General features: G+C 42.2%; 1 protein-coding gene across 3 annotated transcripts in view; it reads right to left on the reverse strand.

Moving 5' to 3' along the window:
- Positions 1 to 13,906, reverse strand: part of BICD2 (BICD cargo adaptor 2) — a 79,067-nt gene that overhangs the window by 36,082 nt on the left and 29,079 nt on the right. The gene's annotated exons all lie outside the window — the stretch shown is intronic.

The raw sequence follows: 13,906 nt of genomic DNA on the forward strand, positions 1-13,906 counted from the left end.
GCATGCATCCTTTCACATCTGACTTGTTTTGTGTGTCTGTGTTTGGTTTGTTTGTGTTGCTTGGTGTTTGGTGCTTCTTGTTGTTGTTGTTTTTTATACCTGCTTAATTCTTGGGATTCATTTTGTTTGAAACTCTCTACCAGGCAATACTCCAAAAATAGCATTGAACACAGAAGCAAGCAGCTTGTACAGATGGACACCCCATCCACTGGGCTGCAGCATTAAAGAACTGCCATCAGTGGCTTTCACTAATAAATGTTATTAAGCAACGAGTTTAACATTTCAAGCAGGTATATATATGTAACAGTTTGCCTGGCACACAGATCAAAGTCAGTGAGACTAATAAATGGCGTCTTAATGCTGCAGCACACACGTGTAGCACAAACCAACCCCAGAGGCCCTCAGAGCCTTCAGGCATCACAGCATCCTTCAGAATGCTCCTGTTCATATGGGAGGTTTTCATGGCCACCATTAACACTGGGCATTAAGCCAGGTCAAAGACAGATCAGCATCTCCTAAAACTCCCTGTTAGTCATGTGTTACATTTACAGTTAATCATATTTTGCTAGCTCTTCAGAAATATACTGTCAACACACCTAAAAAATCTGCTTTGAACAGAAGCAGATTTCAGCACTTCATTACTTCTGTGTATTAGACCGGATGCATTAATGGTAATTACTGAATAGTCCAAAGCTGAAACAGATGATCAAGTATGCTGGCTTTGCCTACCGTTAGAGACACCCATATTCTGCTCCCATCAGATAGAATTTTATCTCAGGTAAGCAACTCAGAGAAACAGGAGACAAATATCCACTGAAGAAATTGTATAGTCAGATTCACTGAGATGACCCAAGGGAAATTAAAAAGCGTCACATTTCAGACAGAAAGTAAAGCACCATCTGTGCAAGTCCTTGTCAAATGAGTTTCAGCAAAGCAGCTTAAAAGCCTAATACCTAAGATCTCCATAAATGTTAAAGGGATAGAAGAAACATACAAGCTCCTCTTCAAACATGCTATCATTTTTCCATAAAGAATTAATGTTCATTTTCTATAGACATACACTTATTTCAAATCTATGAGACAGAGAAAGGCACTCTGGGCATCCATTTGCCTGATGAAGTGGCATCATTTTCTTGTGGGTGGAGTGCCACAGCAGAGCACAGTGCAGGTTCAGGGTACTCAAAGACACATCTGATCAGCCAGACGGCACAGACTGAGCATGATTCAATCAAGTAGCTTTGCAATTCCTCTAGAGGAGACAAATTCTTGAGAATAATGACTAATTTACTCTTACAACTTTTGGTGCAGATGCTGAGCCTTGGGTCACTCTAACAGCTGAAAAGGATTTTGTCATTATGCAGAAGTCACTGCTGCCAGTGATTATTTGAACACAGAAACTGGCATAGCAGATGAGATTTTTATTTAATCCAATATCCTGTCTCCTATAAAGGCTCGTGCCAGATGCTTCAGAGAAAGGTGCAAGAAACCCTGTAATCTCACAGAGTTGGGGACTGCCTTAAGCCTTGAAGCAGAAGGTTTAATGGAAGTTTGGTGTGACTATAAACATTTAGTTATGTTTGTAAAACACGTTTTTATGCATTGTTGGTTCCTAACATCCTACAGCAGTAAGCTCTGTATACTAAATCATACTCTAACAACGCAGTTTTTTTGTCATTGACAAGTTTGTCATGTTGCATTAAAGGGAACATCTTTTTGTACTGGGACCTGAGGGTATGTTGCTCTTCTACAACGCTTCTATCTATTCCCCAGTGAAGCTGAGGTGAAGCTCAGTGAGCTATCATAACTTTTATATTTTAGAGATTTTCCATGCTGGTTGGGCTCCCATTTCAGAAAGTGCCTTTTATTATGGCTTGTCCTGAATGGCAAGATTACCTGAACCAACGGGAACTGCCAATACCAACTTGCTTTGACCAACTGCAGAAATATGCCCAGCCAGTGACCGCTGTGGCAATGCTGCAATGTATGAGACAGATAAATATGGAATTCAGGCAAAAGGCTCAAGGGTCACCCCTTCCAAAGGATGCCAGTGCTCACTGTGGGCCGCCGTTATTCCTGCACAAGGTAGTTATTTGCTGTCATGCAGGAAGCCTGTACTGTCAAGCTGCACAAGTTAGCAGGCACCTTTGTTACAGCTGGGGCCAGCAGAGCAGGCAGCCTGGAACAACTCCATCTGAGTAGATTTATAAAGGAACAATTCAAAACCACCACCCTCTTAACCATGCTTCATTATCTCTGGAAGTACTTTGAAACAACCCAACGCATTCATGTTACCAGCCATTTTCATAATTGTAACAGCCTGTGCAGAACAGGAAATTTAACCCTAACAAAATTGTCCAAAATGACAGGGCAATGCAATTACCTCCCATGGCTACAGTCCAGGTCTGTTTAAAATCAAGCTATTAAAAGTCAAATTGACTTAACTGATATGCATGAAGCCTATAAACCTTCACATACCCAGAGGTCCTGCATCTTCCCAGCTCCTTTTGCTTTGTTTTAGGATGACAGAAAACAAAGAAATATAGTTCATGTCTCTTTACCAGACTTTTGTAAGCCCTCTCATACCAGAGAGAAATATCACTCACTTCACAACCATGAAGTCACGAAGTCATATTTGTGTCATTGCTTTTTGGCAGTACAGACATTTGTCAATGACTGTTTTGAAGAATGAAGTATAGAGGAGTAACATTTCATCGAAAACCTCAACTGAACACCTGAAGAACTCACTTAAGAATTGCAGCCATTGCCATTGAGCTAGACTGATGTGCCAGATTCAGAAAAACACAACCAAACATCCCATCACTTTTACTGTTCTCTCTTTCGTATGTATTTTAATAAAAAGCATTAAAAATGAGTTTTGTTGCTTTAAATACATAAAATATATGCAAAATTGCTAATAGTGGTGACTGTGAAAAAAAATAGTGTTTTATAGCTGAAAATTTGTTCAATATAACAGTGTTATTGTGCTCTTTATATCTGTTGTCATTTCTGTGAAAATAAACAGGAGGCACTACTTTTGGAGCTACCTATGTATATGTGGCCCAAGATAATCCCTCTTGAATCCGCATGGCCCAGGCAAGCCAAAAGGTTGGACACCCATGCCTTAAGGTTTGTATCACTACTCATCCCTGGATGAACACAAAATACAGTCCAGCTGAGCCACTCTCATACCCACAGGGCAGCAAGGAGAGCATGCTGAACCCTTAGAAATGCACCAAATTATTCTGACGGGCAGAATGGGACTAGATAGTAAGACAGCTCCTAATAATGCACTGCTGAAACTGTGAATCAATAGAAATCCTGTCAAGTTGTCCCTTGTGAAGCTGCCATCAGTCACACTCATGTGCGTGGTCCTTCAGCCTGCTTTCCCAGGCACCCCAGGGAAAGCTGCCCGAAGGCTAATTAGGGCAGCACTGAAGCAACTGGGAGTTTTACTGTAACGAGCTGATGAAGGTGTACCAAAATAACTACCATCAATTGAAATGCTACTAAATCAAATCTCATGTTTGTCAGCATTACTTACATCAGTAGACTCAAGGCAATTAGAAGACATTCACTATGACATTCTTAAATAGCTTAGAAGACCTAATTGTTAAAAATTGAGGAGACTGCTGCAAATTTAATCTTCAGCTAACAATGCCTTTAAAGGCACAAGGACTCAAAACACTCCACAGTGCTTACAAATGGGAAAAAGAATTTAAATAGCAAACAGATGAGGCAGACTCGCACCAAAAAACTCAGATGTTACATAAAGTGACCCAACCCAGACCACTTCAGATGAAGTGCTGGATCGAAGTCCACTTAAATTGGGCTTAAAGAACCAATTCCAAAAGACACAGAGTCAGAGATGAAGTTTCATCTAAATTTAATCATTACACATGTTTGTCAGAACATTTTTTGGAAGCAAAGCTCTGAAAAGTATACTTGATGCCTCGAAGATTAGGACTACTAGCTAAGGTACTTCTTTAAAAAGGCAGGTTAAGATTTTCAATTGAAACTTTTCAAAAAGCTCTTTCACGCAGAAATGTTCTCTGATCTTATGAAACATGAAGAATTTCTGAAACAAACTACTCAAAGAGTTCCAAATGCTGTGCCACTGTGATACAGGAGATACAAAACCTGGTCTCAGCCATGCCCAAAATCCAAGCAAAATTCTCAGTTTTGTGGAAAGTCAGAGCTGTGCTGCTTTGTTTGCAGCTCACATTAGCTAGCCCAGAGCTCTACTTAGCCAGAAGCAGGTCCTAAAGATCATTAAATTCAGCTGGAGTATGCTTCCCTACTTTCTGAGGCTTCCTGAACTACCCCACTGAAAACAAGATTTCATAAGATATTCACTGACTGCCTGGAGCCTGGCTAGTTTAGCATGCCAAATCTGAGAGCCAGAGCAAACCCCATTATCACCTCAAATCCACAACTGACTTCTGCTAAGAAGCACTGCCCCCAGCAGCCAGCTGAGTTCTGGGGCTTCACACAGAGTAGCCGGGGTTGGAAGGAACCTCAAGGATCATCAATCTCAAACCCCCCCACCAGAGGCAGGGCCACCAACCTCCACATTCAATGCTAGACCAGGCTGCCCAGGGCCCCATCCAACCTGGCCTTGAACACCTTCAGGAATGGGGCATCCACAACCTCTCTGGGCAGCCTGTTCAGCACTAGCTGCACAGACACTGTTCCAGGCATTGGACACATCCATAGCTGCCTCTGCAGGCCCTGCATTTTATCTGCACCCATCTTCATTTAGTACACAAGTCTAGGCACATGCTGAACAAGTAAGGGAAAGAGAAGAAAGCCTCAGAGCTGCTTAAAACAGATGTACTGCCAAGGGAAGAGTCACTGAAAAACCCCTGGAGATGTTACAGAGGAACAAACAGCAGAAGCAACACCTCCCTCAGTCAAAGTGATGGGGAGTTTCCTGCATCTAAGTGAGCACTCAAGACTGAAAAAACAACAGAGATATCGCAGTGAAGGAGCTTTGTAAGATAAACTGCACACATTTATGTGCCATCATTGGTGTGCTGAAGTATACTGAAACACTGCCAAGATAAAAAAAGAAAAAAGCTTATAAAAATACATGGTTTGAAGGATTAAGAAAAAAAGGAGGAAAACATTAATGGGGCTCAGGGCTCCTTAATACAAATCAGCATCTGGACAGTATGTGTCATCCTTGTAACATGTGCGATTTGACTTCTTCAGACAAAGAAGTCCTTCACATTTCTAGCAAGCCAAAGAACTTGAATAAACAATTAAATGCACGATGCAGAAAATATATTCTGCTAGCATAATTCTTCAGTCTGGAACACGAGTCAAAATGACTTTTTCTTTCAAAGAAAAGTTTACGTTTTTCTTTAGTCAGAATATGTCACATCCTTCGATGACTAGGACATAAATAGTTAATAATTAACAAAAGGGAAATGGGCATATTCAGAATGTTGCAAACATCAAAAACAAGGGTCAGAATTTCAAAGAGATGGAAGTACTTGTTAAACCAGTCTATATGTAGCCTAGAGCCACGTACGGTGCCTTGGTTATCATTCTCAGACAGCAATAGCAAGCTCACCAATACCTCCTCATACACAGCACGTTAAATGACCTTTTGGTCCTTTTTAAAACTGCCTGCTGTTCCATCACAACTCCGAAGCAGGCACACAGATTATTCTTTGAATACGTGGTTCTCAGTCCACAAAGGACTCCTCACAACATAGCATAAGAAACTCCACATGTAACAGTGAATTGCTTTTAATGCTTTTGAACAAATGCTAGACAGAGATATTTTCATCCTCTGAGTGGCTTCAGCACCGTGCTCAAGCTGCATCATTCTGGCAGGGAGCAGGAGACATCCCATCTCCTCCTGGGCACATTAAAACAGGAGCTCACAGGAGGAAGCTCTCAATTTTAACACACCATACTTCCCGGGAGGTTATCATACTTCCCTTTCTCAGCAACTTTGTAATGTCAAATTTCAATTAAATGAACCCAAGTTAGATGGTTTTTTTCAGAATTTTCTCCTTCATCCACAGGAGGAAAGGAGAGAGGCCCTGGTGATCAGGACAGTAACACATCTTCCACTGAACAACACTTTTCTATTACATTTTCATACTGTGTACCAGCTCTATTTCCTTAAATTAAAACAATTAAAAGGGCAAAGAAAGAGGATGAGAGAGTAGAGTTCAGGTAAAATAACTTTTCTGTGTGTGTGTTCCCCAAGCACGGTTACTCTTAGTTTGCAGATTTCTAAGCTGGCAAACACAGCTGTTGAGCAGACGGCCCAAGCCACTGTGGGTTCATTTTTTTTTTTTTTTTTACTTAACATTACAATATTTACTAAAGTTTTAGGTGTTTCACATACAATCAAAGCACAGAGTTGAAAATCAGTGTTGACAAACAGGTGAAGAACATCAGAAAGAAAAAAACTGGCAGTGCTGTTTCCTAGTTCACAGCGAGCAGAGCTAGGAGTTGATCCAGCTGGAATGTCCAAACCTGAGGCTCTAAAGGAAGAAAGATCTATGGGCATCAAACTCCAATTCCCAAGACTATGTGTATGCAAGAAGCCCTGCACCCAAGGGACAGAAGTACATCAAATGGCACTGGCACCAGCCAGTCTTCCTGCGCTGCTAAAATCAAGAATCCATACAAGACTCTGGACTTCAGAAACCATCACTGTTTACAAAGGCACGTTTAAGCAAACATTAGCTACAGAAAGCCTGCCAGTGAAAGGCTTTCTAAAGAAAGCTCAAGTTTTGCCCCAAATGGTTATAAATTCTTACCAAAATCTCCTATGAAACCCTAGAACAAGAACCGATGGGATAGAAAGACCCCAAACCTTGGAGAAGACATTCAGATTTGACAATTACAGAGAGATATAAAACTGGAAATAAAGTGTATTTTTCAACTCACTGAATCCAGCTGCAAGGAGAAGTGATGCTACTGGGATTTTGCATGCCAGAGTGTAAGAATGAGAGCAAGCAAGAAACCTCACTGCAGTACCAGAAGACTAACAACTGCCATCCAGCTCGCCTTCTATTTTCCTACCCATCACAGACCTGGTTAGAACCTTGAAAACTTGCCAACAGATATCCCAAATGATCTTACTGCTGAAGTAAATATAAATTACGTTTTTAAGCCTTTTTGGAACAGGCCAAGTTTCACCCCACGCTTTTATTGAAAGCCACAGCTTTCCATGCCCATTTACAGTCTTGCCATGGGAGCAAGACCACCCAACCCGCACAGCCTGGGCACCCCATGCAGATGGGTCAGGTGCTGCCTGCTTCATCATTAGTTTTCAAAAGAAAAACATAAAAAAAACCAAGCCATTTTATAATTCACACCATTCAGCACCTGCAAGCTCCAGCTTGCTTCAGAGATGACAAAACTCTTTGAAAATGCTATTACTGCAGTTTTCAAAATTACATACTTTAGAGACTTAATTTCCCCCACCATAGAGTGCGTAAATCCAGAGGAGCCCAACCTTCTTTTGTTCCCAGAACTCCTCAGTATAAACCTTCTTCTTTGTTCTGTTGGTTACTTCACTATCTGGTGAGATCAGATTGTTTTACTCACATAAATACAGAGCTAGGACTGCAGACACAGCTGTGTGCTCTCTGCTTATCACAGGTTTCCAGCCAAAATTAATGCAAGCTTCAGGTAAGATCCACAGCATACAAATCATAACTCTCTTGCAGACATTGCCTGCTTTTGATATTGAATTTTGAAGATGGTTCTTCATAAGCCTAGCATGATACCAAAGGCTGTCAAAGACCAGTGGAAGTCCTATCAGTTACCTGTAACTGAAAAATGAAAGAGGAAAAGGCAAATCAAAATGGCAAAGGAAAAGAAATTGTAGCCTCAAGTGAATGTTCAACCATCAACCCCTCAACTAAAGAGTTAACATGCTGGTAATGTATTTGCAGTAGACAAATTTACATTTTATATCCAGTTTGGAATGAAAGTGATGTGCACTTCTCAAGAACTACAAATCTGGCTTTTTCAAAAGTCTAACAGATAAAGGAAAAACACACATCTCAAAAACGTCAATAGTACAGTAGAGCACATTGTCACAGAGCACAGGATCTGGACACCGAGATGAAAATACCAACAAGACATTGGCCACTTTAGCACATCAAATATGGCAACAATGTGCAAACATAAGCAAAGATGCATGTATTTTGGAAAAGTTATTGAAGTTCAGGCACTGTGGCTTAAGATGGCCTCTAAGCATTAGGGAATACCATACTGTGATGGTAACATTGTTCTGCACATTCCTTGTGCCTTTTTTTCAGCTGCTGGCCATTGGCAGAAATATGCTGGGCTAAACAGAGGACAGATCTGATTCGTTGGGGCAGTGCTTTGTTAGACAGAAGGAACAGATGATCTTTCATGGCTCTGACACCACATACTACCACTGCACAGCTAAATGTGAGAACTGCTTTAATCAAGCACCTACCACGCTCTAACAGCCCTGTGACAGCTGCAGCAGAAAGGGCACTATCTGCACAGCAATCCCCTGCTCAGTTCCCTCTCTCCCCAGCCTCACTCTAACTTTGGGCTTTGCAGGACTTTCACCTGCATGGCACAGCTCTACCTCCAGAAGTGCAGACCACAGCTTTTCTGAAGAGTCATGCATAAACCCACTTGCAATCTGAGTTCCATTCTGGCTCTCAAATTTATTCTGAAGAGCATTCCTCATTGGGAAAGCTGGCCAGGTCACAAACAAGCTAGAATTTCATTTGCAAGCACTTTGCAAATGGCACCAAGTAATACTGGTATTCGCCTCCCCCAAACTGAAAATCCCATGTTTTCAAATTTTGCTCCTAGCAGCTTCATTTTAATTATCAATATCTATCTCATCAACATTAAACTAATCAGGAAGTGTTAATATGCATCAGAAGAATAATTAGCACTAAAAGCCACTCAAATTTTTGTTCATGTTTCTGCACTGTCAGCTTCTGGATTTAATTGCAAAATCTTTGCATCAATTCAGCATGGAATTTTTTCTTCTAATCAGATTCAAAATAAAAGATATTCTCACACGGCTTCAATGAGCACTGCACCATTTTTTGTAATAACCATATATTCATTATAACCACAATGATCTGAAACAGCGATAGCAAATTGCAAAAACAGTGCTCTGAAGAGATTTTAGCATCTTTGCAAGTAGCAAGTTTAACAGAAGGAGAAGTTAGACTCCTCTACGACTTAACCCTGCACTCCCACTGACCCACTCGGTGCCTTCCTTCTCCACCTCCTCCTCCCACTGCCTCATCCACAAAAGCGCTGTGTTCCCTCAGCTGCACCAAGGCCCACAGTGGCAGCTGGTATGCAGCAGCTGAGCCTCCTGCCCTGGTGCTGCATGAGCAGTGGGACAAGGGCAGCACAGCCACTGCACGGCGCCGCTCGCCCTCGTGCACCAGGCCACCCGCAGCCCATCCCCAGCACCATGGCATGTCTGACACCGTAGCAATGTCACAGTGCAAAACAAACCCTACTGAGGGAAGCAAAGGAAGGGAAGGGAGGTATTTTTCTGACAATGGAGCTCTTTCACCTGGCTGATGGCAGCGTTGGCACTGCAGAGGGTACAGATGTCCTCTGAGATACAGGGGCCGTACAGCAGAGGAGAAGTAGGGCTGTAGGGCTTCCCTGCCTCAAACCCACAGCCAAGTAGTGCCAGAGCCCGACCATCACACAGCCAAGCAGTGGGCTCCTGCTCCTCCTGCCCGCTAGGCCAGCACGCAGCCCTCAGCATCACCAGACACACACCAGATTTAACAAGGTTTCAGTGCAGCAGGAAGAAATACAAATGCTTGAGAAGATCACAGTGCTCTCTCTCAAAGATTAGAGGGACATTCCATAGATGATTTAGAGGGTTTTCTTTTTTAAACGTTAAAAACACACTGAAGCCTATATTTAGAATACCCTGCTTTGGTGCATTGCTGCTAGGATGAAAAGCATTGATGATAAAAGCCTAATTTAGCCTGTCAGCTTAGTTAGCCAGACACTTGCAGAGTTCTGAGGGCTAAATGCAGTCTTGGCTAAATCAATAGTTAAGCAGCAATTCTGCTGCACTGGATGCAGCTGGGAAGGGGCTGTATAGCCACCTCATCCCCCTCAATAAACATTCCATTGATATGATCCACAAAATAAGCGAACAAATAAAGAAATAAGCTAGAGGGATAAAACATAAGCTCAGAAAAGTGAAAATAGCTCAGAGCAGTTTAAGACACACTCCACTGAAAACCATTAGTATTTCACTTCTTTTGTTCCAACATAAACGCTCTCTGTGATTCAGTGCAGGATCCCCCCGAGGTGTGAGTCAAGGGCTCTGAGCACGCCCAAGGAATTGCTCGAGCAGAGTTCGGCTGCAGGTGTGGAAACTGCTGAAGCAGCTAAGATTCGGTTTGCTTCTTAAGTGAATTCATGTGAAAAGGTGTTACCGTGACAACCCTTGAGTCAGGAGATTTAGACATGCTCACAAGACCCAGCACGAGGAGTATCAGCGGCATTAGTTCCTCCTGACATCCCTCCTCGCCCATCCTGCCCTGCCCCGCAGATGGCAGCTCAGGCACGGCAGGGAGCTGCTCCTCAGCCCGTCCCTGCAGCCTCAGCACCGAGTCAGCCAGGGAATTCTTCTCACCTCCATTTCAGCGTTACCCTCCTGGTTCCTCGCTCGGCAATAAAGCTTGGACGAGAACTCTTAAGGAAACAACAAAACGTTACCATCAGGTCCACCTAAATGAGTAAAGGCAAAAATTACACAGCAAGAGCTGGCAGAAGCAGAAGAGGCATGGTATTTTCATAGAATGTTCATTCCTACTTGGGGAAATTAAAGCTGGCAGCTACCTGGTGAAACAAACAAAAAACCCACACAGTGTGGGACTGCAGCGAAAAGTAGCGCGATGAAAGCATGACCTGGCTGTTCTGACATGCAGTAAATGTAAGAGCTAGATACCTCAGGCCTAGAAAAACATGATTGAGATTTACCCCTAGAGTTGGAGCTGTGCTCTTTGGCACTGATTCCACACTAGTCTCACACATTCAAACTACTTTCTTTTTAGTTTTTAAGTTTCCACGACATAGATGCCTTTGTCAAATCCATCCCAAGGTAAGGTATCAAAAAACAATTACTTTCAGACACTTTGACCCAAGATGAAATTCTTCGGGCTCTCTCATCCTGCTGTCCCGCTGCTGAGTTAAAATTTGAGGTGGTTCCTACCCTCTTCATGCTAAATAGATAGAATATAAGGAGGACAATAGGTTTCCCTGTTGTTGCAACATCTCTTTAACATATCATGCCACAAAATAGTCTCAGCTGTGTTGCAGGAATAGAGAAATGTTTTTGCTTGAGCACAAAGTCAAAAATAAGCATCAATTATTTTAGACCACTGCTAGATTCACCAAGTATCCTTCTGAAATGATACCTGTGGATCCGTAGGCTACGCAAGCTGAACTTTTGTTTTAAAACCTTTCCCCATCATTTCTTATCACAGGTAACAATAGACAGACTTAAACCAAGCACAGTCACCACTGCAAGCACTGCTGCACTCAGGAGGCTTCATCATAAATGCAGTCCTGCAGACTATACGTGACCTGCCTTGCACCACAAACAGATCTGCCTGCAAATGGGTCAGGCTGTCATGCATAATTCATAGTAGCCTCCCCATGACTTGTTTAGATTAAACCAGACATTGCAATCCAATCGCTCCACGCTATTAGAAAGCATTAAAAAATGGTCACCAATTAGTGACTCTGTGTCTTTCTATGTGTTGCTTTTACCCAAGGACTGCAATAGATTGTATTAGCTATAGAGCTACACTGAAATGATAAGTAATGAAACACAATTATCAGAAAAGGCTTTTGGATTTCATACAAAGCGAGAGGCTTCAGGAGTGTTAAGTGTCTCTGACACAGCAGAGGGAAAAAATAACCACAGCTCATGTTAACAAATCCACACTGGAGTTCAGTAGCTCAGTTCTATTTCCTGAGTGAAGAGCTGCATGGCCAATGTTTGGATGAGGCTGTAGTAGGATCTCCATTTAGTACACCCATGTAACACCAGGTAACTCACACTGCATCTCAGACTGCCGCACTCGCTGAAGATGACAGAGCAAGTGAAGTGATAGACAATTTACTTTCTATCTATACATAACATTTCTATGCTCTTTCACATCCTGGAAATCCTACTGTCACACAAAGGAGCAAGTGTCACAGCCCATTTTTCATGAAGGCACCAGACACAAAGAGGTTAAAGAGCAAACCCAAAGTTAGACATCAGTCAGCATAAGGAAAGCCATAAACCCAAAGCAAGCCCAGTCTCCTGGTCTCGCAGCCTTCAGAATCATTCCTATTCGCTCCGCTAGGAAATGCCGACAATGAGAATTTATCCCAAGTGCCACACCTTATCACAGTGTTATCTAAATATCCAGCCGTGTTTGGTCACCACATCATTGAGCACAGCACAGCACTCAAAAAAAGGTCATGTATATGGTATCTGTGATGAAGTACCAAACAGCACTGCACAAAAGGAAATCAAAACACTTCAGAAAGATCTCAGAAGAAAAATATGGCAAAAGGATTCACTTGTGTGCTTTCTGCTGGGTATCATGTCTGAGCAGATAGAAGAGCAAGTAAAGGGCAAGAGGAGGATAAGACGGGGAAGGAAAAGTCAATCTTCTGTTACATAAGTTGTCTTTAAAAGACCTGAATATATTTAAGATCTGTCACTTAAACACTGGCTTGGGGCTAAGGTTTCTGCACAGATACATTAATATATATAGATATGTATATATATATATTTATTTATATGTGTATATATATGTGCGTGTGTGTGTGTATATATGTATATATATACACACGCATTCAAAGGTCAAAACAAGACAAGAAATGAATGGTTCACATGAATTCTAAGCCAAGTCCTGGTTTCTTCTAAGTTAAAAAAAAAAAAAAAGTTACAGCTATAGATGTGAAACAGCTTCTCAAGATCTGCCAATACAGCCATTAACATATAACACGTAGCAATCCATATTTGGACATAAGCCAGAAAAAAAAAACCCAAATTTGAAATAGGTAAATAAATCCAGCAAAAAAAATACTTTCCTTCTTAAATAAGCACATCCTCCCTGCTGTGTGACCAATTCAATCCCAGTTTACTTTTTGGGTCTTTTTCACCATACTCGTTCACCAAATCTTACGCTGAAGAACAGATACTTATGTCAGGAGGATGGTATCTTTTAGGAGGTCAAAAGACTGGCCAATAATATGATGACACCCACCTGCATAATGCTAGATCACCCACACAAGTCTAACCTCAACATTTGCACAGGTACAAAGACCTACGCTAGAACAGAGTGGGCCAAGAGGAGCAGATAGAAAAACCCTCCTGTGCTGGACACGCTGTGCTCAGGAGTTCCTTCCCCCAACCTGCTCAGTCTGAGGCACAGAGCAGAGCCACAAACTTCACCTGGCCAGCCCAGTAAGATCAGAATTTTCCAATCCTCACCTCAATTTCATTGCTCCCAAAGCTTAACGGAAAACATCCATCTCCTCTCAAAAACCCGCAAAACACCATCCCCACAAACAAGAACCAAAAGCCCCTGCTCATAAAACTGTTTGCTAATATTAGATGTAGAGTTTTTTGCTTTGTATTTCTCTGGCACTCTTCAAATTTCAGCTTTCCTCAGACAATTACTTTAATAAAAAGTCATCTTCTCAAGTATGAGAGGGTTCTGAAAAGCATCATGCCCACAGAGCACCCTGGCAGCAGAACCCCACAGCTCTGCCTGGCACAGCAGGCTGCAGCCGATGGCCTCACACAGAGGTGTGAGGGCCTTGCGAACTGCCTACGGCCTACATGCCCATGCACATTTCCTTCCTTTAACCTTTCTATAATAGGACACGA

Source organism: Phasianus colchicus, chromosome 11, assembly GCF_987193195.1.
Source record: "Phasianus colchicus chromosome 11, bPhaCol1.hap1.1, whole genome shotgun sequence".
NCBI classification, from domain to species: domain Eukaryota; kingdom Metazoa; phylum Chordata; class Aves; order Galliformes; family Phasianidae; genus Phasianus; species Phasianus colchicus.